The sequence below is a fragment of the Pteropus medius genome, unplaced genomic scaffold (genome assembly GCF_902729225.1).
Source record: "Pteropus medius unplaced genomic scaffold, Ma_sr-lr_union100, whole genome shotgun sequence".
In the NCBI taxonomy this organism is placed as follows: Eukaryota; Metazoa; Chordata; class Mammalia; order Chiroptera; family Pteropodidae; genus Pteropus; species Pteropus medius.
In genome coordinates, this window is record NW_024354911.1 from 10,959,218 (window position 1) to 10,986,913 (window position 27,696).

At 38.1% G+C, this 27,696-nt stretch overlaps 3 pseudogenes; 2 read left to right on the forward strand and 1 right to left on the reverse strand.

Moving 5' to 3' along the window:
- Positions 1-833: 833 nt before the first annotated feature.
- LOC120598000 (uncharacterized) lies at positions 834-952 on the forward strand (annotated as a pseudogene).
- A 3,216-nt stretch (positions 953-4,168) lies between these two features.
- Positions 4,169-27,696, forward strand: part of LOC120597840 (importin subunit alpha-1-like) — a 148,330-nt pseudogene continuing 124,802 nt past the window's right edge.
- Positions 10,493-10,608, reverse strand: LOC120598035 (uncharacterized; annotated as a pseudogene).

The window sequence follows — 27,696 nt, forward strand, 5'->3', positions numbered from 1 at the left end:
CAAGTGAGTATATTCAGATTTAAGGGAATAATTGTGACATTGCAAATGGCTTAAAAGTGCCCTGCCAATCCCATCAGTCTGCCTTACAGGACTGTCCAAGTTTTCCTTGGACAAATCTGGACAGAGGTTTCTATATCATGAACTTTAAACCAAGCCTTGATGTCATTGTTTTAAAAAGATACTTTTTCTTTGCTTTTGCTAAAATATGAAAACAGAAGATTAGTTTACTAATTTGTTCAGGTACAGCTGTAAAAAGACGTAGGAACATGGCTTGGCTCTTTTTGTACCATTTCATACAGAAATTCGCATTAGAAAGCCATTACTGCCCATTCTGGTATTTATGCTAGTTTTATGATAAAGAACTAAAGGAGCATTAAACCAACACACACACACACACACACACACACACACACACACACACACACATATATATTCTTTTTACATCGTGATTGTAATACTCTTCTCACTAGTGATTTCTATCAGTAGAAGTAAGAAAAATCAATAAATGTTATAAAAGTATTTAAAAAAATATTTCACTGATTTTTCTGAGAGAAACATGGTTTAACGGTGGTCAGTATAGGGAAACCTATCTGTTTCCTTTGCAGGATTCTAGACTGAAAGTCCCTGTCTGCAATTCAACTAGGAAAAAGCCATTTTATAATTTGGTGTTTGTCCTTTTGTGGATAGATTAGTGGTTGTTTGTACTGGTTAGGCTTCCAAATCATTTTGTGGAATTAAAAAAATATATATAGGTATAAGGAGTCCACCATAAAGATTCCAAAACAGTAGGTTTGATAAGGCCTAAAAATCTATATTTAAAAAAAGCTATTTGGATCTACAGCCATGCCACCCTGAATGTGCCTGATCTCGTCTGATCTCGGAAGCTAAGCAGGGTCGGCTCTGGTTAGTACTTGGATGGGAGACCACTTAGGAATATCAGGTGTTGTAGGTGTTAAATAAATAAATAAATAAATAAAGCTTTTTCGGGTAACTGCTGTGTTTTCTGGTTTGAGAATCATACAGAGATGGAATATATATATTAATTAGTAAAAATAGTTAGCTGGAAACAAGCCTGTATTAGTTGGGACACTTGTGGTTATAAGCAGATGTCAGAAACCCAACAAGCTTGAACAAAATGGGGTTTATTGGCTCATAACTGGGAAATTCAGAGTGGAACTGGTAAGTGTGTTCCTTGATGCTTTATAGGGGCTTAAACGATATCGTTAGCTTTCTCTCTCAGCTTTATCAACAGGCCCTTTCATGTGATGGGAAAGGTGGCTGTAAGCTTTTATTTTTATTGTTCATAATTTAAAAGTAAGAGACCTTCTGCTCCCAGTATCCTTCTACCAAATGGCATGGATGAACTGGCTCTGCTTGACTTTTGTACCTGCTCCTTTGACTAATCACTGTGAAAAGGACGATGGTCATGTGATTAGCCAGGGGTCAGAAAGGGCCCTGTGATTATATTTCATCGCAACCATGTAGTCATCAGTGGAAAAAGGTATAGTGGGGAGATAAAAACACAGATATACTCTACTCAGGCCCAGCTATCTGAGTGTGATATAAAGACCTCTGGTGGTACAGTGATTTATCATGGGACATTAATCATTTAATCTTTAATTCTTTAGCATTTAATTTTTTAGCATTGAGCGTTTAATCAAATGATGAACAGCTATTAGGGCCACCAAATTTCAAGCAGGGAAATTTCTGTTTGAGTTATTTTACAAGGTAAGTATAGGATATACCTGTTACAATTTGAAAAAAAATACATCTTTTCTTAACCCCTATTTTTATGGGTGCAGTAGACAGCTCCCTAAAAAGGCTTCCAATGATCTCCGCCTCTTGGTGTTCATATCCTTGTGTAATCCCCTTTCCCCTGTAAGTAAGCTGTACTCAGTGACTTGGCTTCTAATGAATAGAATATGCAAAAGTGGTGGGATATCACTTCCAAGATAGGGTTTTAAAAAACTGTGACTTCCATCTTGTTGTCATTTTCTTGCCTTTTTTGGTTTGCTTAATTTAATGAAACAAGCTGCATATTGGAGAAGCCCAAGTAGCAGAGAACTGAATACAGCCTCTGACCAATATCCAGCAAGGAAATGAACCTTGCCAATAACCATCCGAGTGAGCTTGGAAGCGCATCCTTCCCCAGTAAAGCCTTGAGATGACTCAGCCCCAGCTGACATCTTGATTGCAGCCTTTGAGAGACCCTGAGCCTGAGGACCAGCTAAGGAGTGCTCAGATTCTTGACCCAGTAAAACTGGGAGATCATAAATGTTGTTTTAAGCTGCAAGTTTGGGGTAATTTTTATGCAATGATAGATAACAAATACAATGAAAGACTTAAAATTAAAAAATGTAATATTCTTTAGACATACTTCATGAATTATTGGGACATGGCAAAGCATACTTGTTCCCTTAGACCTGGGTTCTGCTTACCCAGTAATGACTACTGAATTGTTGCATTTTCCTCTGAGTCTCCTTTGTTAGTTAGGTCTAGATTTCTGTGTATTCTTTGTATTCACTCAATTCTGAATCACATTGCTTTCCACTCTACATGTTAATTCGGTCCAGGGCCAGGACTAGGATGAGGCAAGTGTAAAGCTTAGGCACAAAATTTAAGGAGGCCCTAGGCATCACACTTGGCTCACTCTAATTCTAGCTCCGATTCAGCCAATAAAACTGGTTTTGTGTCTTATGAAATTATCTGTTTAGCTGTGATGGTGTCCTAATGCTCTGGTAGAAATTAAGTTTTGTTTATATCCAAGCTTAATTAGATACCTAGTATGTGTATGTCTTTGTCGGTGGCAGGTATGTGTTTGTGCAAATCTATTTTCTGCATTCTGTTTATCTCTTTCTTAGTGTTCCCTCTCCAAGGGAGGAAAAGTTGATAATTTGGTTGGCTATGGCACAAGGACATTCATTGGGCCCTGCATTACTAATAGTCAGGGTACTGTGCTTTAAATGTCAGTACCTATAAGTGGTGTCCTATTTTATTCTTCCTACCCTCATGTAATAAGCATACCCAAGCAGGTCCTATCTTTTTAGAATAGGCATCTTCTTCTTCTTTTGCATCTTGAATTGTCATGTTGAGCTGTCTAGACAAAAGTGTCTGCCTTTATTTTTCTCCCCTTTCATGTCTGCAATTGGGTGGTTACATAATGGCTGAGTCTGTTTTCTCTTTAGGCCTTGCTATTTTCCATTTGGGTGAAGCAGACAGGAAGCCCCATTTAAGCCTTCAGGACTAAGCCACATTCTTCAATCCCGTTTCTGTCAGATCTCAGCACTGAGAGTTATTGGGTACTGGCTTGGCTGTTAAAGTGGTTATTTCCTTATTTGTTACTTTTTCTTAGCTATAGCTCTCCTGGTTGGAAAATGTGTAGGCAAGAGAGGTGAGTGATAGGGCAGGATCTGAGCTTAATACCAGCCTAATGTCATCCCAACTTCACCTTGCATTCCTAAATATTGCTGTTCACTGTAGGGATGAGTGAGTATAAACAGAGAGCCTGGAATTTAGAGTCAAAAGTGCTGTGTAGGAAGATTGGCTTTTGTGTGATATGTAGCAGCTGGCTTAAATTGTGGCAGCCCAGCTGCAGCAGATGGTATTTCTGGCATGGAGCCCTGGCTGGGTTTGGCAAGAAAAAGAGTTCATTTTGGGGTCAAAATAGGTTTGACTGAGACAAAAGCCCGAGTGAAAAGGGAGCTGGTCTTGCTAGGGGAGAGAAGTACTTTCTCAGGGTGAGAAGAATCTCTTTAGGGGCTTGTAACAGTGAGGACTTCAGCACACCACATAATGGCTGTTTTTTTTTTTTGTTGTTCTCTTTTCTCTCCCCTACCCTCTCTGCCTCCCTCTCTTACCACCTAACTACTATTCTTTCATGAACGACTACTGATGGGCTTGTATATTGCACTAAATATTTAGTCTTTCCTCTGGGAACTTTATACAGTGTCTGTCTGGTGAGACACAACCAGTTGGTTACAGGGTAAGAGACTTTCCCCAGAGCCTAGCATCAGTCCCAGCTCCATTCTAAGATGCATAAATAGGTCTGGGCTGAAACACATTTACCGGGCATTTAGGGAAAGGAATAGAGTATATTTTTCTTATCTTTCTCCACCTTTACCCTGGGAGTATACAGAATCATTTGGGGAGCAGAAGGTATAGAGATGAGATGGGGAGCATTGGGACTATAAACCTCCTCACCTGTTCACCGATGACAGAAAAATCATCAATCATCAGCACAGCAGGCCAGGTTTGATAGTAATACTCTATATCTCCTGATTATTCCTCGATTAATGAATCCTTTGGGATGGGAAAAAGAAATAACAGTTTTTAAGATCCTGACAGTCCTCTGGTAAATATTCTGTATTTGAAAATGTTGGCAGACTAGAGAGCCTTCATATAAAGTCTTTATTTAAAAAGAACCCCAAATAAGTGATTCGTTTGTGGAGGTCTGGTAGCCTATACACAGGCCTTCAAAGGACAGAAGAACTGCTAGTCTTCTGAGGTTTGCTTTTGGAGTAGGGGAGATGGGAAGTGAGAGATGGAGTGAAGGACACTGATGGCAACAGGATCGGGGTAGATGAAGTAAAAGCAGTAGCAGCAGCAGCAGCAGCAGCAGCAATGGTAGCACAAAGGCAGTGCGGATGGAAGAAGAGAAATGCTTATTACAATCTGCTTTCCTCAGAAAGTAGACCCAGAGACTGGGACTTGGATGCAGGTATTTTATTCAGGAGGTCATTCTTGGAAGCAAGAGGAAGAAGTGTGGTGTTTGCTTGAACTGGCAAGCAGTGAGGCTAGAGGAGACTCTGAGGTCACGCAAAGCTGTCTACCCACCACAGTTGTGGTGGAAATTAGAGGTGGGCCTTGAGGATGAGATGTAGACACACTGGAGGCATTTACTGTTTTCCACCCCTCATATATCTTATATTCACATGTACCCCATGTTAAATCCACTTTTCACTGAGTCTTTAAGGAGATGGCTTGCCTCAATATCTGTGTAAGACTTGATATAATTGGTTAAAAGAACATGGTTTAGTCCCGGCTGTTACAGTGGGTCACAAGGCCCCGACTGATATTTTTTCCTCTCCTCTACCACCCATTCTAGATTTCTCTTAGCACTTTGTTGAGTGTAGTCTGTGTGTCTGGCTGGGTAATCCAGACAGACTCTCATCCTTGAGGGGTCTGAACTCTTGATTGTCTTGCTTTTATTAGGTATTGGTTGCTACCATCGCCTGTTTGCTGTTATAGTTAGACATGAAAGTACCAGAAGACACAAGTTGCTATCTTGTGTACCAATATACCTCTCCATGCCCCAATTATGTAGCAGCAATCTTGGTTCCTGGTGATAATCAGAGCTCACTGCTTTTGCAAAATAGTAATATTTTTTGTTGTCTGCTGAGCCACTGGCATAAGAATCCCAAAGTGATCAAGTCACTGTTTGGAGTTTCAGATTCAATGCAGTCTTTGCCATGCCCCCTGGTGGAAATAAAACCCCCTGAGAATCAAGATATCTAGTCAGAGAACCCAAGGTGTTGAGAAGGAAAGCAAGCATTCTGTGCACAGTCACTAAGAGTGAAGGAGAGATGGGCCAATATAACATTCACCTCTCAGTTCTGTACTCATGTATTCAGCTATTGGGTCTTAGAGCTCTATATCAGTCATTGGTTGACTTGCATGTAATGAGCCCTGGAGGACAGTACCCCTGTCTTGCAGAGAATCAATTCTGAACTGGTGCCTCAGCTGACCTTTAATAGGGTGTTCCATCATTCTATTAGTCCAGTCACACCTGGGTAAGTCTAAGCTCACCCAGAACTGTCCTCCGAAGTTGCTGCTGAGATTAGGGGTAGGCTGAGGGACTGTGACTAGGATTCAGAGGCATCTGCTATAGGAGAGTAACAATGATATTATTTAAAATGACAAGAGAAGTTGTGAAGGCTGCCCTAATTTTTGCCTGAGGAAGTGAACTGATCTAGCCTAACAGACCATATATTATTTTCTAGCTTTATTGAGGTATGATTGACAAAAATTGTATGTATTTCAGGAATATAATGTGATGTTTATATATATATGTATGGTGAAACGATTACCATGATCAAGCTAATTAACATGTCTATTACTTTACATATTTACTACTTTTTTTGTGTGTGTGGTAAAAACACTTAAGATCTACTTTCTCAGGAAATTATAAGTATACAATACTATGTTATTAACTATAGTCACCATACAGTATGTTAGGTCTCAGAACTCATTCCTCTTATAACTGAAAGTTTGTATCCTTTAACCAACATGTCCCCATTCTCTCTCCCTCCTCACTTGATCTTTTGGACCATCTTTTGCTATTCAAGTCATTAATAGTGCTTGCCTTCCTTCTCCAATTTCTTTTTACTTGTTTATATATTGACCTTCACACTGCTTCAAGTTCCTTTGTTAATTTACTCCCCCTTATATTTCAAATTTCTGGGAAAATGTATACCTTGCAAAATGTCCTTACCTTTATTTTTGATTCAGAGCCATTTCTATTTCCTGTTGAGGCAGGAGTTCTTTGGAAAGATTATTCTAGATTTTCACACATTTTCTGTTTTACCTTAATTGCACTTGCATTTGTATTAGATTTTTCAGTTTTAACAGTTTTAACCATGCTCATGTTATGGGAATTTGCTATTCCTCCAGATGGCAGTATAGTACCATCAAAGAAGCTCATAGTTTTTCTGCTATACATGCACAACTGGTGTTCCTGTGCCTATAAAGATGACCTTCATTTGCCAATGATAGCTTCTTCTCCTATCATTATTTCCCCTTTGACCCAATCTTGAAACATTTGATCACTAATTATATCTGGCATCAAAGTAAAATTTGCAAAAGATCAAAGTGGTTACAGGGTGCTGGATCAGGTTGAGGGTGCTGCAAAATCATAGTGTCCATTAAACTTGACATTTTAATGATTACAACAATAAAGACAGCCTATAACATGAAGGATTCTTGGTCACGACTGACACATTATTAGGGCAGCTGGTACAGAAATTGAGTGCTATATAGCACTTCAAATTAGTACCACAAGTCTAAATATTCACAATACATAAGTAACATTTATTATTTCTCAATTAGCACAGATCATTACTTACCATCTGCACTTAAATGTTTTCCTGTTATAGGAAATGCCATCACAGGGGCAGGTTGAAGAAGATGTTAGTCAACTTGCCATCCCTTTCCTCTGTCCTGGCATTTAACCTTCCTGACATGTGCCTGTGACCCTTTGTCTCCGTTGGTGAATTTGATTCCCTTATGAGTTAGTTAACTTTGTTTATTTCCATGACTTCAGCCTGGACCCTTAACACCAGACAGCCTCTTTGAAAATGCATTACCCTGGCCTTGAGCGGGATACAAAGTGGGAATTTGTATTCTCAGTGCAGATCCTTCATTACCAGCGAACAGTCAAGCCAAAGTCTCTCCAGCAAGGCTTTACTGCTGTTATCAGAGTGATTGATGGACTGAATGCTTGAAAGGTTATGGATTGTCACCTGAATCAGTGTGCATTTCTTTGCATTCCGCCTGCCACAATTCTAGCTCAGGCAGAGATTATCACATATGATTCCATGATCCTTTCCTGCTTGCCTCAAGCCCTTGCACAGCTTGGTGTCTCTTTCTAACTCGCAATTCTCCAGTGCCTTCCTACTGTCAAATGAACAGTCCAAATTCTCTAGCTACCCCTTATGATGTAGCCCCAAGACATTTTCACAATTCTCCTCCACAATAATGTAGTCCCCAGAAAATTGGACTACTCAGTATTCCCTGAAGAAATGTTAGGCTTTTTAGTCTCTGCACCTTTACTCATGCAATTCTTGTCTCTGGAATATGCATTCTCTCACCTCCATTTCACACTGTTGAGATCTTACCAATACTTCAGAATCTGGCTGAAATTTAACTTCTCCTGAGAAATATTCCTATATACTACACACTGGAAGCAATCTTCCATTTCTGTATCACCTATAATGCTTTGTTTTTGTCACTTTTATGGTATTTGTAATGCTTTTTATTACAGTTATTTATTTATATGTCTTATCTTCTCTGCTGAATTGCAGGCTTTCTAAAGGATGGAGATTTTTATCATATTCATCTTTTTATTTCTCTTAATATACCAAGGATATAATAGATCAGCAATACATTTTGAGACATAATGCTTATTAATGTATACATAAAATTCCATTTCTGTCAAAGTATATGTACATAACTGGTGAAATGATACTTTTCTGTTGCCATAAAATTCTGGCTAAATCCTGAAAGCTGAAGACAATGGACAATAAGTCCAGCTACATTTTCAAAAGAGGTGCTAAATGATGTGCCAGAGGACTTGCTATAAGATATTGGGCTGGACTGGCCCAGTATCCATCATCATCATCATCATCGGCTTATTTAAGTAAAGCCTAGATATTTATTAGGAGGATTCTTTGAAGGGAGCCTGTAGTAAATGGGTCTTCGAGTTTTCTTTACAAGCCAAATGGAGGGAGCCATAAGAGGATCCCTCAATGAGATTGGAGGGAGCATTTGTAAAAAGGGGAACCTGCATTTTGCTGCTCTGCTAGAGGTCTGCTGAATGGCACAAATATATAGATGTGGAATATGAGAGATTTTATGAGAGAATTGGATACCCATGCCCTAGACTTTGGGGAAAATATAAGGAATATTGAAACTGGTGACTGACTCTCATTTGGATATTTCTGACTTTGGGAGGCTGCCTGAGATAAGGCAGCAATGAGAATATGTGGGGACAAAGATTTGTGAGTTCTTTGAGCCAAGTAGACATTGAGGAGGGTGTTAATGGTCTTTATAAAATGTCTCACCCAAAAGGGCTGCTTGCTCTGGGGAGGGGTTCCAGTAGAACGAAGCTGTGTGTGAACCACCAAAAGGCAGACACTGAGGGGAGAGTTTGTATCCTAGAGAACATCGTTGGTGTTAGGGGATGGTACAGGTGGAGGTGCTCCTGGAGGTGCGCAGGTGTCTCTAAAGAGGTATGAAAATAATGCTCTTCACTCCATGAGAGAGAATTAGAATTTGATTGCCTGTTGTGGCAGAGAGTAATTGATATTGGGCATCAGCTGAAGAAAAATACTTTTCTTCTCATCCCTTTTGCTGGTTGAACCCAACTTCCTGTCTGAGCCAGAAGAAGGAGGGAGGGAGTAAAGCAAGGAATGTGAAAGAACAAAACGGTTTCCTTCCTCTGACTCCTGCCCCTGTAGGTCTCAAATCCTTGGATCAATTTTGAAATGGGGGAGAGGATAAATTGTTCTTACAGCTGAAAGTGACTTGCAAAGCAATGGAATCCACAGGTCAAGGGGAGGGGAAGAGAGAGTTGACAGATCCAATCTGAAGTAGGCAGCAAAAAATAAAAAATAAAAAATAAAAAAAGATGTTTCTTGATTGTACCCTATCAGGTTTAGCCCATTAAATAAAACATTATATACATCAATTTATGTATCTATGTATCTATCTACCTATTGTGGGATTATGTGTTTAAATCTTTTATTTTTACTCATCTGAATTTTCTAATTTTCAAAAAAATGAACGTGAGAGATGTGCTATGCATATATATACAAATACACACACACACACTCAATGTACTAAAGGAGGCCATCCTTTCATTTATGACAATGTGAGTGAACCCTGAGGCTATTATACTAAATGAAATAAGCCAGACAGAGAAAGACAAATATTGCATGATATCACTTATATGTGGAATCTAAAAAAAAAAAAGGAAGTCAAAATATAGAAATAGAGTAGAAAAGTAGTTGCCAGGGGATAGGTAGGTTAAAAAAAATTAAAAAAGGGAGAGACTCGAGTCACATATCAATTAAATATGATGTATGGACCTTACCACTCTATCTAGATTCTGATTTGAACAAACTAATTGTTATGAGTTTGTTTTGGGATTTTAGGAGGTAATAATTGGGGAAAACAGAACATAAACTTAGTATTAGATAAAATTAAGAAATTGTCCTACCATTATAATGATATTGGGAATATATATATGTACATATACATATATATTTTTCTCTGTTAGAGATCTATTCTGAAATATTTATGGTGAAATAATAATCTGAAATTGGCTTTAAATTTCTTCATACCCCACAAAATGGAGGTGGGATAGGAGAAAAGAAACAAGACAGGCAGAATGTTGATAATAGCTGAAGATGGTTGTTGAAGTCATAGAGATTTACTATTCTATTTTCTCTACTTTGTGTTTGAAATTTTTCATAATTAAAAGTTAAACAAATGAATGTGTATTGCACAAAAATATTTATAAAAATAATCTGATTTTCATTAGAAAATTCAAAAACTAAATTAATTTTAGAAGAAAATAAAATTACCCACACTTTACCATCCACATACAACTACTGTTGATATTTTTACTTATAGTATATTTTCTATTCTCACGGTTATTTTCATATTTTAATTTATTTTTACTTATTTATTTATTATTTATTATTATTATTATTTATGCCTATAGCACCTGGTCTTCCTAGGTAGTCTCCCATCCAAGTACTAACCAGACCCAACCCTGCTTAACTTTCGAGATCAGACATCGAGCTTGTTCAGGGTGGCATGGCCATAGACCATGGACCATGGCTCCACTGGGGCTTGAACCCAGGGCCTTCTGTGTGTAAAGCAGATGTGCTAACCGCTACACTATGGAACCACATCCTCATATGGTTATTTTTAAAACACAATTACAATAATATTATTTATGTAACTTTGTATCCTGCTTGTTTAATATAGTACTCTTCCGCTTTAAATATCTTGGAAATCATGGAAGAGAAATTATGGAGGAGATAGAATGTATTTAACCTATCCTTATTGCTGGATATTTTGTTCCAATTTGTGATATGGATATCCCCATATGATATATCTTTCTATGTTTTATATGCTTCTCTGATGATTTCCTTCATCTAATCTTTTAGTATTTTCTTCCTTTCTTGAACACTTATTTTGTGCCAGTTATTATGTAAGAGGCTAGATTATAACTGTTAAGAAGAGGTGGCCCTGTCTCTGAAGAGGTTACAGCGTAATGGGGAGGAATATACATAAAAGAGAATTTTGTATGTGTGATGATAATGATATGAACAGTATTTCATGGGAGAAAAGAGGAAGTATTCGTAATCCAGCTTGGGTGGGCATGGAGAGAGGTAAGGCAAAGGTTATGTGTAGGATAGAGTGGTGAGGATTAGTGGGGGAGTATCTGTGAGCAAAGCCAAGGAGGTAAGAAACAACACTCTCTGAGGTAAGAAGATGAGAAAAAAGATTATAAAAACCTCACAGTTAAACGGTAACTATAATAGAACCTATTTTATAGGGTTATTGTGAGAATTAAATGACAGCATATAAATTGCCTAGCGAGGTGCTTGGCACATAGTAAGCACTCACATTTAGCTAATACTTTCACTGTCATTCACATTGTAATTTTCTCTATTCTATGTTTATATGTTAATAGAACAAAGTCTAGCTTTCTCTTAGACCATTTCTTACATGGCCATATGGAAACCCCCATCATCATAGCAAAACCAATATTTACTTTCATAACTTGTCCTGTGTACTTGGTACTGTTCTAAGTGCTTTACATACACCGAGAATTTAAGTAGTTGGCCGGGCAGCCTGGTTCCAGAGCATGTGCTCCAAACTGGACATTATAGTCTCTTGCCACACATTCTTGCTGTGTCTTTTTAATCCTGGAGTTAAAACTGTCCAATTCTCCCCTTCCAGAGGAGGCTGATTTGAACTGAAACAGATCCACAATCTGACTTTGGTAACACCAACAAGAATAAATTGAGACATTGTAATTCAAAGTTGGTAACTGGGTCTCTAACTAAGGTCCTATAGATGCTAAAGTAGAAGCTCTTATCCACTGTGGTTTGTCTTTAACCTTGTAAGTTTTCCTGGACCTTTATAGTGTCCCTCATTTAGTACTTTTATTGCCTCTATTAACTCTTCCACAGTGATTAGCAATACAAACCTTTAAATTGAAAGGCGTCTGTATCCATTTTTTTTTTTTTTTGGCTGGGAGCAATATAGTGGGTATCTAGGCAGACAGGTTCATCCTTTGCAGTTGAACTACTCAAAAAATAGAGTAGACAGAATAAGTGTGATGGACAGAATAATGGCCCCTGAAGAGAGAGATTTGAAGATGCTATGTTCCTTTGCAGATGTATGCGGGCGCCATGAACCAAGAAATGCAGATGTCCACTAGATGCTGGAAAAGATAAGGAAACAGATTCTTCCCTCACAAGTAACGCAGCCCTGCTGCCACCTTGCCCACTTAGCACACTCAGTAAGATTCATTTAGGACTTCTAATCTCCAGACTGTAAGAGAATACATTTGTGCTGTTCTAAGCCACTTAGTTTGTGGCAATTTGTTACAGCAGCAATAGGAAACTAGTACAGTGAGTGAGAAGAAGATGTAGCAGCAGCACTCTGGGCCCAAGGCTGGTCACAGGCTAGGAACGGAGAATGTTTCAGGGACTTGACCATTGTGAGAGTCTTGTGCATTCCAATCCTTCTAGTCCCTGTACCAATAGTTCGCATTAGCACTGGGTATGTCAAAGGCCAGATGGACCCCAAAATTTCTGAACTTGGCAGACACTTTGGTGAAAAAGCTTTGATTGGCACAACAGAACATAAGAAGGAAAGAAGGTGGGTAAAACTATTTTGTAAAGTAAAAAGTTTTTTGACATAAGGAAAATTATTTATGCTATTGAATAAGGCAGAGTTGGAAAAATAATACTTTATGTTTGCATAGCAGTTTGTAGTTTATTTAGCATTTTCGTAGGTAATTTATCCCTCATTTTAAAAACATTTCAGAATAACTTTTTGTGGTAGAAATGGGCAAGAACTGTTATCTTACCTTTATGGTTGAGGCAGAAATATTATGTCATATGCACAGTAGCACAGCTGGTAAACGACAGTCGGGATTTGAACTCAGTTCTTATGTTGGCCAAATCCAAGTGCTTTTTTCATTACTCTTTGCTGTCTCAGATGAAGCCTGTAAACATTACTAGTTCCTCGATAAATCACTAGTTTATCTCTCTAAGATTGACTACGAAAGAGGGGAATCCTTCAGAATTATATGCAAAACTGGATACTGGCAGCGTTTTCCATTTCCAACTTCTAGCTATACTCCTGAATAGTTTAACCATTCTGTAATAGAATGCCATTTCAGAAGTGAGAATCTTTTGTAATTTTATTATTTTTAAACATTTTATTAAAGGAAGTACATCAGATGACTGATCTTATTATCCAAAATTTGAACTTCTCTTCCCATTCTCACTGTTTATTTTAGGGACTCAATGGTTTGTACAACTAAAATTAAATTCCAAAGATATTTGGAGATTTAGGAGAGATCTATTGGAATGATATCAGAGATCCAGGCACTTACATTTATTTAAAAATAAACTTCAAGTCTCCTGATCCCCAAAGTAAACCTGTTTCTATTACAATATGCTGAGATTCTGGATCAATGTTGTATATGTGAGGGGCACAAGTTCTATTCCAACGGGGGCAGCATGATGACTTCTGGATTTAACAGTCACCTTCAAATTTAGACACTGTATATGGCATAAAGACCCTTGGGACAGCCCTGATGACTTAGAGGCAGTGTGGTTTAATGAAGGATCTCTGAATGGTAAATCTAGGCATTTGGTCATATTGGCTTCCTTACTTCACCAGTGCCTTTGCTCTTGCTGTTCTAGCTGGGATGCTTTTCCCCCAGGTATGTCTTGTCCCCTTGTTTCTTTTACTTCTTAGAGGAACCATTCCCGACCTCTTTTTCAAATGTGGTACTTCCTTTCTTTTTTTCACTCTCTATCCCCTTATTCTGGATTTCTTCCTAGTATTTATCACTAGCTAACATTACATCATTTATTGTCTTCATGATAATATGACAAGTGTAAGCTCCACGAGGGCAAGGAATTTGTGTTGAATAAGCCTAATTGTCATCTGGAACAGTGCCTGGTAAACAGGAATCAATAAACTTTTATTGAATGAAAAGACAAAACTCTTTAGTAGCAGTTGTGTATCTAGAATAGTGTTTCAGAGATGAATAGTTTAAATAATCTTATATTATGTATTATTTATATAGTATATTAATAAAATATAAATATATTATTTATATAATAAATATAACGTAGGAATAATATAGTACATATACTCAATATTTTTCCCATTTAAATGCTTTTTGCAAGGCTAAATTTAAAACATGCTTTAAAGACTTGAAATAATTTATCTTTTAAAGGGGAATTGATAAATCTCACTCTCGCAACATGAGTTTTTAAAGACTCAAGTACTGTTTAAAAATTCCTTTATTAACATTTAAAATATTGGCATGTGAGAGATGCAATGTAAGTTCAAGACTCCTCATTAAGCTACTTGTTATCTTCTGAGGATTACTTCTCTAATACTGGCCAGCTTAATGCTTCTAGTTTTCATGTTCGACCTAATGTAAAATTAACTCAGAAGATAACTTAGTGTTAAAGTCTTAAATCATTACTTTAGCCCAGGGTGTCCCAATTTGCCCGATTATTAGAATTACCTGGAACACTTGTCAAAAATAAAGCCCATCTCATCCCCAGTCAGAATCACTGGAGTTTAGGTCTAGGAAACTAGATGCTTTTTCTCATTAGGCAATTTTGAGAAATTGCTAAATACCAATGATTCTTATATGGAGTATGACTGGGGAACTTATTCAACATGTGTTTTTGGATTCCATCCCTAAGTATCCAGATTTTAGAAGGTGTGAGTGGTCTGTTAACCACCCCTGGAAAAGCAAGGCCTCAGGAGGGTCCATGTCAAAGACCTGGCTTGGCAGATTGGGGTCTATGGTCATCAGAGATTGACAACTTATCTAGCCGGGAAATATGAGAGGGCAGGCAAATGCTGAAAGGTCAGAATAGGAAAAAGCCTTAAGCTGGCAATCATGGCATGTGGATCAATTATGTCACTAACATAACTCTCATAGCTTGAGAGCAAGAGGCTGACTTTAACATGGAGTCCATCTGAACCAAGATGCAATTTGCATTCCTATTGAGAAAATAGACGCTTGTGGGTCTGGATTTGCAGAATGAGCACAGGGTAATTCCAAAGAGTTAGGAAATGAAATAACCATAATTGCAAGTAGAAGGTGGTAATACTGATTGAAGAAAGAGGAAGGAAACTATTGCTGTTGGTGGTTTCTGATAACTGAGACTTCCTTAGTCCCAAAATATCTTTCTTTATATTTCCTCTAAAAGCAGTCTTCAGATCACATCCATAAGCATCACAGGGGGTGGAGATTTTTTGTTATAAATGCTGGCTTCTAGGCCCTTCCTTAGATTTATGGATTAAAAATCTGTAGGAGTGAGGCCAGGGAATTACATTTTTAAAAGTTCTTAATGATTCTTATACAAACTGAAGCTTAAAAATCGTGACCTTATCAGAGGACCTGAAGCCTGAAATATGGCTGGATAGACCTTTTACCTGGTAGAAATGCAAGCCCACTGGGAAGGATAATACATTAAATAGATTATCAGACATTAAGTGAGTTAGCTCCCTGGAGGAAAAAGGAGCTCAGCTAAAAATTTAGGGGAGGAGGATGAGGAAATAAACGAAAAGCAAAGGAAAAGAAACTTTCTTGGTTAGGTCTACCTGAGCTGGTTTTATATTTAAATGGAGGAGAGGCATTCAGAGGCATTTGCAGTTGAGTTCCAGCAGCACCAGAAGCATGGTGGTGTGGCTGGGGCAGATCAACAGGGCATTTCTATTGTAAAATGAAGAGATGTTTTATGGGAGAGTATAAATGCTCTCCCTGAAAGCTTATGGCTGTACTCCAGTGTTTCTTAGTTCTTTAGTAACTGCTGTAGTTCTATTATTGATTACTTTAAAGACTCCTGTAACTTATTATGCTTGTAAGCTTAAAGGATGTTTTAGTTCTAGTGACTAGTTCTTTTAAAAGAAATATTCTAGAAAAAAGAAAAGATTTAAAAATTCAACTCCCATAGTTTGTGGGCATATTCTTGAAGAATATATAATGATATTTTTCTAGTTTTACCCTCATAAAACAATCATTGGATTTTAATTCAGTCTCTTGAAAGTGTACCTAACATTCTGAACAATGGCTGGTCCACTTCCTATTGTAAATTATTAAATTGGCATTTTGGGTTAAGAGTAACACTGTTGTGAGTTTGATATTTAGTGGGCATGATTGATCTCCTAGGGACTCATATTTTTTGAGGAACCTGATAAAATTGAGTTTGCTAATTTGTAAAGCAAAGAATCAATTTCTTCTGATCTCACCAAGATGTAGATGTCCTGTGTCAGGACAATTATCTATCAGGGTGACGAGGCCAGTTTATTAGTTATCTATTGCTGCATAACAAATTACTTAAAAACTTTGGCTCTTTAAGCAATAAACATTTATTATTTTATGGTTTCTGAGGGTCAGAAATTTAGTAGCAACTTAGCTAGATGATTCTAGCTTGGAGGTCTCTCATGAGATTGTAGTCAAGATGTAAGCTAGGGTTGTAGTCATATGAAGATGTGGTCAATGCTGGAAGATTTGCGTCTAAAGTGATTCGCTTTTTTTTAATGTTTTAAAACAAAACAAAACAAAATAAAACAAAGAAAAAAAGAAAACAAAATGGTTCGCTTATGTGGCTGGCAAATTTGTCCTGGCTAATGGTGGTGGGCCTTAGTTTCTCCTCAAATAGGCTTCTTAACGGGCTGCTTGAGTGTCTTCATGACATGGTAGCTGGTGATCTAAGCCAGAACAAGGCTGAAGCAGTAATGTGTTTTATTTCTGCAGTGTTTGTCATATGGGTTAGCCGTGATTCAATGTGGGAGAAGGCTGGCTACCTAAGGACAGAGGAGTACCAGGAGGCAATGATTATTGAGGCAATCTTGGGAGGCTGGCTATCACAGTATTGATGTCATAATATCACAAATACCATATTTATTACATTATATTTATGTAACTTATGCTTCTTTAAATTAAAATCATATGATTTTTCAGGCTCCATCTTCTAAATAAGAATACTATTTGCTTTTAGCTGCTTCTTATATAATAGGCTCACTATTTTTCCCCCTCTTGAGGGTGGATACCAGATGAGAATTTTTTGGTATAAGAAAAATCATAATTTCTCTCTTATTTAAAAACATTTTATGATGATATACTTGGTCTAAAAGTCCCTGGTTGTGTTTCTTTACATCCTCCACTTTTCACTTTGTTCTTTGGCTAGCAGTGACTTCATGGATTTAAAAAAGTCATAACAAACATTTTTCAAGACCTTACATAGTACAATTTAAAACTATAAATATGGTTTATGTTTATGCATGTCTTCTCAAGTTGTTCAAATAAGAATATTTATGTAGTGTTATTCCTATTCTTTTAGAAATGTATTATAGAAATTATCATTGAAGAATTTATTGTTTTTCTGACAGTAACATCTTTGCTGAGTCATTCTTAGAGGAAATTTTCTTGACAACAGTATTTGTATTCTATGTCTGAAAATAGCTATGAAATATATTCAGTTCTCTGAAAATCTCAAAGGAAGAGTTACTGTGATAAAATTTTTGACACAAATATTTCATATTTCTAGCTCTGGCAGCAGCTCCACAATTCTGTGGAGAAAAAGTGAATATGTTTGTATATGTAAGAACAAAATACCTCAAATATATGAATGGTGACTTCTATTTAATGTAGATAAAAGGAAAGACCTTTATCCTAATTTGTATTTTCTAGCTTTAGAAACATAGTTCCCCTTGCAGGTGTGGTAAAAAGATAACTCTCTCACTGACTATTTATAGGTAGCAAAGAATTATGATCCCTTAACTCTTAGTCTATATTCTTGCTGACTCAGACTTTGTAAATGCTACTAGGAAAGGTGAGAGAGAGGGCTTAGAACCTGTTGCTGTGAATCTAGGAGAATTCCTACTGAAGCCAGAAGGGATATTGTTAGAAGCTCAAGATCTTATGGACAACAGGATATTTATGAGGTATCAGGCAAAAAGATGAATTGGGCAAAAGGTATTAGAAAAATTTGGTTTATGGTCATATCAACATATCGACATGATTCCTTAGATCATCCAATTGGTAATTATGACATACGCACAAAATTAAATGAAATATTTCCATGTGACTCAATATGTAGGATTTAGAAAAAAGAGTTTGAGAGAAAGTTTAAGGTTTTTATTTGACAACTGAGCGTAATAAACTTATATTTGAATTGATGATCTCAAGTCTGTGGATCTGCTAAGCTGATAAACCAGATCATAGATTAGTGGAAAAAAATGCTAGACATTTCTTAAAACAGCCTTCTTAACTTTACCCTTAATCTTTGATATACAACACAACACAGAATTCTGGTGGATCCAATGTGCATTGGATTTTAGTGAAACTCAAGGTGAAATAGGCATGGTATAGAGGCCATGAAGGCTATATAAAAATGGAGTGGCAAGTTACAACTAACACTTGCATGTACTTACTCTGCTCATATACATGCACCATTGTCCCATTGAACTTATAAAACACATGTTGAAGAGAGAGAGAAAAAATGGTGTAGATGATAGAGGCTCTGTTCATCTCTCTGGCGACTAAATCAAAGTTGTGATGGAAACAAGTAGCAAACAGCAAAGAAAAATCACCTGGGACCTAGATGAACAAGCCATACAACTAGGGAGAAATCCCAGAAAGCACCGTGCACTGGCAGAAGGTAGGACGGGGCGAGGTCGTGGGGATGCCCGGTCTTGAGTGGCTGAGTGAGACAGAGGCTGCGGCAGCAGCGGAAGCTTCTTAAAGGGGCTGTGTCTGTGAGTGGATTTTCTCAGTTATGGACCTGCTCACTCTGAGCATCAGTGCCGATTAGGCTGCGCACAGGGGACACCAGAGACTTATGGGGAGATAGTATAGGAGTGAGGACCAAGGAGAATCTCACTCTGCACAGAAGTGTCGGTGGGAACCATTGTTCCCTATTGAGCCCTCCTCCCACTAGTGTGCCGGACACAATGACACCACAGCCGTGACACCATCAAACTGGATAACAGAGGTCGCTCCGCTCAGATTCCCTGAAACTCTGCCTCTCCCAACTTGGGGCCCCACCCAAGCCACATCCAGGTATATCCTCAGTGAGTCAGGTGCTCTTTGCTGAGCACCGCCTAGACTCACACTGGAGGCAGCTGGCCTCAGTTTCTGGTGTGGCCTTTTGAGGCAACTATAAGCACAGAATTTGTGGATTGCTTGCTGAATCTTAACAGGTGTCTCCAGAGGGGCGGAGGCTTGGGCTAAATTTGGCCAGCAGCTGAAACCCTCTCAGGACTGTGCCACTGGACACCTACTTCACAAATCCACACTAATAAGACCGGGAGACTTAGGAGTTTTGTTTACTACATAGAAACAGACACGGAAAGGCAGCAAAAATGGGAAGATAAAGCAGTAGAAGCCATGTGAGAGAACAGAACAGAGATGCAGGAATAATGGAGTCAAGCAATCTAACAGATGCAGAGTTCAAAATATTGATTTTAAAGATGCTCAATGAACTTTTGGGAAGTATAGACAAATTCAGTGAGAACTCCAACAAAAAGATAAAAAGCATAAAAATGGAAATGGAAATTATAAAAGGGAATCAGTCTGAAATGAAGACCATATTATCTGAGATAAGAAATATATTACATGGAATAAACAAAGGAATAAACAAAGTGAATAAAGAAAAGGATCAAATGCCTGCTCTAGAGGATAGGAAAGCCAAGGACATTCAGTCAGAATGGCAAGAGATAAGATGCCAAGACTATAAAAATAATTTAAGGAACATATGGAACACTATTAAGGGTCCAAATATCTGTCTGATCAGTGTAACTGAAGAAAATCAAGATGTTGAACAGCTGTTTGAAGACATAATGACGGAAAACTTCCCTAACCTGGTGAAGGAAATGGACATAAAACCCCAGAAAGCTCAGAGAATTCCAAAAATCAGGGATCCAAAGAGGCCCACACCAAGACGCATCATAATTAAAATGTCAAAGGTTAAATACAAAGAAAGAATATCAAAAGCAGCAAGAGAAAAACAGATAATTACTTATGAGGGAACACCCATAAGACTGACAGCTGATTTCTAAAAAGAAACCATCAGGACAGAAGGGCTTGGCAAAAAATATTCAACAGGATGAAGACCCAGGATATACAACAAAGAATAATTTAACCAGCAAAGCTATCATTTAGAGTTGAAGAACAGATAAAGAGCTTCCCAGACAAAAAAAAAAAAAAAAAAAGCTAAAGGAATTTATCACCACCAAGCCAGTATTACAGGAAATGTTGGAGGGACTTCTTTAAGAAGGAAAAACATGTATTAAAAACAAGAATAAAGAATGGTAATAACTACATTCTTATCAATAAGTACCTTAAATATAAAAGAATTAAGTGCTGCAACCAAAAGATAGAGTGGCTGAAAGGATTAGAAAACAACCCCTACATATGAAAAAGAAGGAGATGGAAAAAGATATTGCTTTGATGGACCTAGAAGGTATTTAAGTCAGACAGAGAAAGAGAAATGCTATATGATTTTACCTATGTGTGGAATCTAAGGAATAAAAAGAACAAACTAATCAAAAATAGACTCACATATATAGTGGACAATTTGATGTCGGACAGAGGGGAGGGAGGTTTGGGGGGCTGGGAGAATGAGGTGAAGACCTAAAGAAGTATAAATCAGTAGCTGATAAGTGGTCACGGGGATGAGGAGCACGGCATAGGGAATGCAGTTAGCATTAATACGTTGGCTAGGTGGAGGGTCAGAGGAGGGAGGGAGCAACTGGGGGGAACGTTTTACGAACTATACAGATGTCTAACCAATATACTGTACGCTTGAAACTAATTAAAATAAATAAATTAAAAAAACATGCTTAAAACAAACAAACAACACATGCTCAAAGATAAAATTATTAAAAATTTCAAGATACTTTTAAGCAAGTGCAGACCCTTCTCAGAGCAAGGCTTTTTATGTGATTGCACTTGTCATGTGCTCATGAAGCTGGCCCTGTATCTATTTTATAATATTGTAAATCTCCTAGCAGAGTACATAGTAGGTGCCCAGTAAATGTCCTTATTTTTATAAAGAAGACATTAGATTCCTTCAGAATACACATACATGTAGGCAGGACTCAGAACCTTGATGCCTAAAGGATCATGAAAACTACTCATGTTTGATCTATTATTTTTCTAAGAGAAAGAATTACAGCATACTTTTCAGATTCTTCAGAAACAAATTGAAATCCTTCTGCACTTTTATCCTGATTCAGTCACCGTGATTGGCTTGGTCAGGAGATGAAAATAAGGGGATAGTTACTTGCTATGATGTGCTAGGCCTTGTAAAGCTTCCTCTCTTCCTCAAATCTCTCTCCACTATTTACTTGACACAGTGTTTCCAAGTTCAAATTTAGAAATTCATTCCACTGGGTTGAAGTGCTGTCCTATTTTAAAGCACTGTAGGTAAAACTATTGTGCAACTGAGCGTAAAGTGGTTTTGTTCAAATCCCATAAAGTATTTAGAAAAAGAAAAGGGTAAGGATCCTATGGGAAGCATTTTGGTTTTGACAGTCACATTTAGTCAGAATTTAGTGAAATTATATATAGATTCCTTTAGGAAGGGACCTGGAGGAATCACTGATAATTCTGATGGAGTCCCTTTGTGTTTCTAGGATATAGTAATGCTTCTTTCAAAGGTCAACTTCGAAGAGTTGTGAATTAGGCCAGAGGCTTTGTTGGTAGCAAATGCTTAATGCTAGGAAGAGCTTATTAAAGCTTATCTCTGCTATGTAAGTAAGAAGGGTTAAAATGATAGGACTTTAGTGAAGCTACTTATCTTATTGGAAACTGTTTAGCCTGAATGCTTGTTCTCCCAAATATATTTGCCTCCCAGATTTTCTAAGTATATGCTCTTCTGTTTTCTCTCCCCTCTTTCAGCTATCCACCCCTAAATTTTTCTATGCTTTGCCCCTTCCCAAACAGATATTGTGGCTTAGTGGGCAGAGAGTACCTAGGAGACCTCAACTAGAAGCTGTACTACTAAATTCAACCATCTTGTTTGGGGAAAACATCTAAAAATACAAACAAACTTGAAAAGTAATGGATTAATAAAATAATCTCAAAACTTCTAAACATTATGTTTTTCTGTAGTCTAACCCCTACCTAACGGCTTTACAATTGTTATCTCATTTATTCCTTGCTATAGCCATTTGAATTAGGTTCTTATTTCCAATTCACAGATAAAAAGCTGGCCTATGGGGGGGGAGGGGTAATATTAAACATTATTGCCTTGGTGAATAAATTGGTTTATTAGGTATTCAGTTCTAGGCACAACAATTCTGAGTAACAAACAATCTCAAAAACCCAGTGTCCTGCAAAGACAGACATTTATATATTGTGCTTACAGGACTGTGGTTTGGCTATGGCTCTGCTGGATTTGGCTGAGATCAGTGCATTATATCTGCTAGCGCCCCTAAGTTTTTCATTTTCCTTGGACCAGGAACTACCTGGGGCTGTTATTTTTCTCATGGCAAATCACTGGAGCACAAAAGCACAAGCCAAACTATGAAGGCACATTTATGGTCTCTGCTCATGTCACATCCACTAACATTCATTAGCCAAAGCAATGTCAGTATCAAAGGAGTAAGAAAGTATATTTTAAACATGGTGGGAGGGCATTACAAAATGACATGGCAAAGGATATGGATGTAAAAAGGGGAACACTCTGGACCAATAATCCAATCAACTTCTAGTTGGGAGTGGGGAATTGAGAAAGTGTGAATCATGTTGGGCGGGTGGGAGGGAGGGAGAAAAAGAAAGAAGCTGGTGTGTGGTGCACAGGTCTTGCACAGAGCAGCAAGGGTGTCCAGACCAAGTGGCAGGCATCCCAGGAAGGAAAGTAGCATCCTCTCATCTCCTTTTTCTGAGCCCAAGCCAGATTACCTACCTAGCAAATTTTTTTGTGATTGTCCCCCAAAATAAGTGGACCATTCAGCAAGAACAATGGCAGTGCAAAACCCCAGGGTCTATTTTGAACCATTAAATTATCCCAACTTAGGAGAATAGTATAGTAGGGTTTGTGGTCACTACTTATTCTCAGCAGATTTTATGATGTTTATTAAAATCCTGACCAGACTCTCCTCATTGTGTCAAAGATAATATTCTAAGTAGCTTTCTTAAAAAATCTCACTGCTCATAGTAATGAGGATACTTCTTAATTTAAAGGCCATATTTTGAATCAGAGTCCAATCATTGGTTCCTTTGGAGTTTTGACAAGACTGTTTCTGGTAAAAAGCTTTGACAAGACTGTTTTCGGGAAAAAGCTACTGCCACAGACAATATGAAGTTATAACAAAATTAATAGCATTTTTCAAATGTCTTCTAGTTTGTAGCTTGGGGAGATATTCTAGCCTTTGCAGAGGAGGGGATGAGATTGGAAAGAGGGGTCAGAATCAGATGATAAAGGCTTGGGAATCCATGATAAGAAGTTTGGACTCTATGGAGGATTATTAAGGGAAAAAAAGAGGAGGAAGTGAAATGCTAAGATTGAGTTTTTAGAATGATGGCTCTGATAGCATGGGAAAATGGATTCGAGAGAAGATAATGGATAGGAGGTAGGGATACCAATCTGGAACTGACTGATGTTTTAGGCAAGAGACAGAGCAATCATGTTCTCTTTCTTGGAAGCACCTTGTTTTCGATATCCTTTTGAGACCATCTATTCCTAACATTCTCTAGTACTTTAAATTCTAAAACAACAAAATTCTGAAGGGCTTTAGTTGGAACTATCATCTGATTTTCAGATTGATGCTATCTTAAAAAACTCTTCTTAAAATACCTGACAAAAAGTAGGCGCCGCTCATTGTTTGTTAGATTAAAAACAATTGAGTTCTATAAGCAAACGACTTGCTTTCTCTCTCTTTTCGATTGTTGTTTATGGAAAGAAAAAAGAAGTGAACCCTGTAGTGTACCCACGAAGAAAAAAGTCTCGTTAAGACTCAAATGTACAAGGGATAAAAAAAAAAAATTCTTTGCTTGCTGTAGGTATCAGCTTTTTGTCTATAAAGGTCATGTACCACCCCTATGTCAGAGAAGGGAGGAGTAGTTTGCTGGAAGAGAGAGAGTGTATCTTCTCTATTTAATGCACCTGTTCAAGGACCTGAAGCCAAGCCTGAAATTTGGCAAGGATCCTTTCTCTCATTTTTAAAAGGCAGTTCCCCTCGTACTTGGTAGCACTGTCCCAGAATCCATGACCCAGCTTTGCCCTGGGTTTCTGAGCTGTGTCCAGTGTGCGAATGCTGTTGCATGACTGGATTACGGTCTGCTGAAGGGTGCCCACAATCACTTTATATCTAGAGGTAGTGGAGTTCCTACATAGACATGGTCTCCCATTTCAAATCGTCTCTTGTTCTATTAAGACCTTTTTTCCTTACTTTTTATCCCTTAATGTGAGTGTATGTGTCTCTTTCAACCACTCTTAGAGTTTAACTGATTAATCTCATATTGGATATTTTGGGGAAGTGGACTCTGTGCCCCAAATTGGAACTTTGGGGGGGCCTTGGAAGTTGTGTTCATGCTTTATCACTTTGCCTCACTTTAGTTTTAGAATCCTTTGCTAAGTAAATGACGAACACACTCTTATGAAGCAGAGCTGTTTCTATCAGTTCCACAAAGTTTAGAAGAGTATTGCAAAGCATTACCTTGACAGCCCTGCCCACATCATTTGCTGTGCGTTGGAAACTGAGAAAGGGATTCTAACTGATGAGCCTTACTCTCCACACTCCTAGAAAAAGACTGAAAATTCCACAGCTATGGTAGGGTTGTTAGAACTGGTTTTAAACCTGTCATTGACAATGATCACTAATGGGTAGTGGACTCACTCCAGTGAACACACTAATAAGGCTGACATCAAATTGCTTCCTCTGTAATGAACATAAAACATGCTTTTAAGGTTGATGTCAACTTACTATCACCTCTGTAATCAATAAACACTTCCCAAGAATGCTCAATAAGATCAGAAGTATGCTCTGCCTGCCCAGCATAGCTCTTCAGTTTTAAAAATAAGCATTAATTTTATCATTGTGCTTTTGGTTTCAAATTTTAAACAGTGATCTCAATCTTTGACAGGAGATATAAGACAAATACTGCTCATTTATTGATGGCAATAACTTCAGGCATTAAAATACAGAGCTTGTTTTCCCTTTTTTAAAGATCATTTTCCACTCAGGATTTCTGAGGACAAAGGCAATGTCTAGACAGGATGTATACCTTGCCAGCTGCAAGAAAATCTGATTGATCAAATAACAAGAGGATACCTAAGGCAAGTGGATGGAAGACAGAGATTGCTGTGGCAGGGAAGAGTTTATGGAATATTAGTGTCGGGTGCTTTATGCCTTCCTACCACCTCATGCAAGGAAGGAAGAATGTTCTACTTCTTATCCTGTTATGAAATTAGGGTCCCAAAGAAATTCTCTTTTAGAATTAGAGGTATTTAACACAGGAACTGGTGGTAGCTTTTTGTCTGGAGCTCTTTGAGAAGCAGAATATATAGACATAACCAACCCCTGAAAACTGAGAGGAGGACAGCTGAGAATTGGCAGAGTGCATAGCCTGTCAGCAGAGGACAAAGATAGCCCTTAGATTCTTGTGGAGCTGAGCATGGTGTGGTTGATATCAATAGCTTTCCTTAAGGAATAGAGAAGCTGAAGAAAGTATCTAGGGCTGTAGAGTGGCTTGCTACCTCCAAGGCAGCAGCAGGATGAAGAGGCCTTGTACAGAGACTGTGGAGGGCACAACCAACTGGGTGAAGTGGCAAACTGCAGCCTTTCTCTTGACATTAAGAGGTTATGGAGATACTGTCCAGCTGGATACTCAATGACTGTCAAACCTGCCATAAAATAGAGTCATCAGCTGGATGCCACCAGCGCCAAGAGCCAGATCAGTGGAGATGCCAGCAGCTAGGGCCAGAAGAAAAGGGACTGAACCAGCTGTGTGACCTGTCTCTTATAAGCAAACTCTCCCTGTCTTTACTGACTTGCTGCCAGGAAACAGTGGGCTGGTTCATCTGGGAGTTTAGAGTGAAAAGGGTACGGGGAGAAAGCTCAAAAAGAAACCTTTGAGCTGTGAATGGTGAATGAGATAGTACTTGAATTTCAGTAGAGAAAGAAAAGAACCAAGTTTTGAACTAAAAGTGACTTAAAAAATTATTGTATTTGACTATATTTATCAGAATGAAATAGACTAAATGATATGTTTAGGATTGACTAGGAGTTTAGAGCCAAGAAAATTATGTATATTTGTATAATAAGGATAGTCTCATTTTGGGGGTTACTATCTTGTTGATGACTATTTAATTCATATCTGCTACAACAGTGACCTGGAGGCTGAGCTTGTCAAAGTTACATCACTGTCTCATATCATCTGGCAGAGCTCTCCTGTATTTGCTTCTATGCTGGAGGTCCCACCAGTCCAAATAGAAGGAGTATGGAGTGGTAGGAGACAGCCTCAGAGTGTCAACAGGTTGAGCTCAATGATGTTCAGGGCTGGCTGAGATATGAAGAATGAGGAGCTAGGCATATGGAGAGTCATGTGAAGAGTGAAAGGAAGGAGTCATCCTTGAATCTTTCCTTTCTCTCATATCGTTCAACACATCTTCAAATATATATCTAGAAAGTTCCTGAGGTGGGAAAGATCTTGATGAGCTACAGGAGGAGTGACTGGAGGTTTCAGAGCAAGGTGGAGAGTCAAGATGTAGGTGGAGGTTTGATATTTTAAGACATTGTGGGAAGGTTAAGGAGTTTAGATTTTATTTCAAGTGAAACGAGAAGCTCCAGAAAGATTTTAAGAAAGGAAATGGTTTGTTCATAATATATTGCTGCCACGTGTCTAGTGGATTGGCATAGGGTAATGGTGGAAGAAAGAGTAGAGAGGAGGCAGTTGTAGTAATCTAGCTAAGACATAATGGTCACCTAGTATGCACTGGTACAGAGAAACAAAAGAGGTGTGGGTAGATTCAAGATATATTTTTGGTGATGGGTAGAGGGGCATGAGAAAAAGGGGGAGAGTCAAGGATGATTCTTAAATTTCTGGCTTTAGTAATGAGATAGAGTCAATTGGATAGATTCCATCCTATCCAATTGACAGATGAGATGGCAAAGAGTCCCATTTTAGCTGTCTGAGATGTTTGTAAGACCTTTGCATAAAAGTTTCAAATGGCTGTTTGATTCTGGTGCTCAGAGGAAAAAATCTGAGCTAGAAATGTAAATTTGGGAATCACTAGCATACAAATAGTCTATAATTCTGAAAATTGATGAGATCACTTAGAGAATGAAGACAGAGAAGAGCATCGAGGAATGAATACCAGGGCACTTCAAAATTTAGAGGTAGAGGAAGAAGAGCCAGGGAGTAGATAAAGGAGAAATGACTAGTGAGAAAACCTGGAGAAAGTGGAATCATGGAAACCAAGAGAAGACAGGGATTGAGATTGGGAAATAATACTGGAAGGTTGAATAAAGCAACGGAGAAAAGTTCATTGAATTTGGCAACCCTGGTTTTGGTGCTTCATGTGAGCGACTGGTTAATTTTTGCTTATATAGTTTTTAAAAATTGTTTACCAAAAGGTAATCCAATAGATATAGTTTATTATAATATTATCTATTGAAATAGAA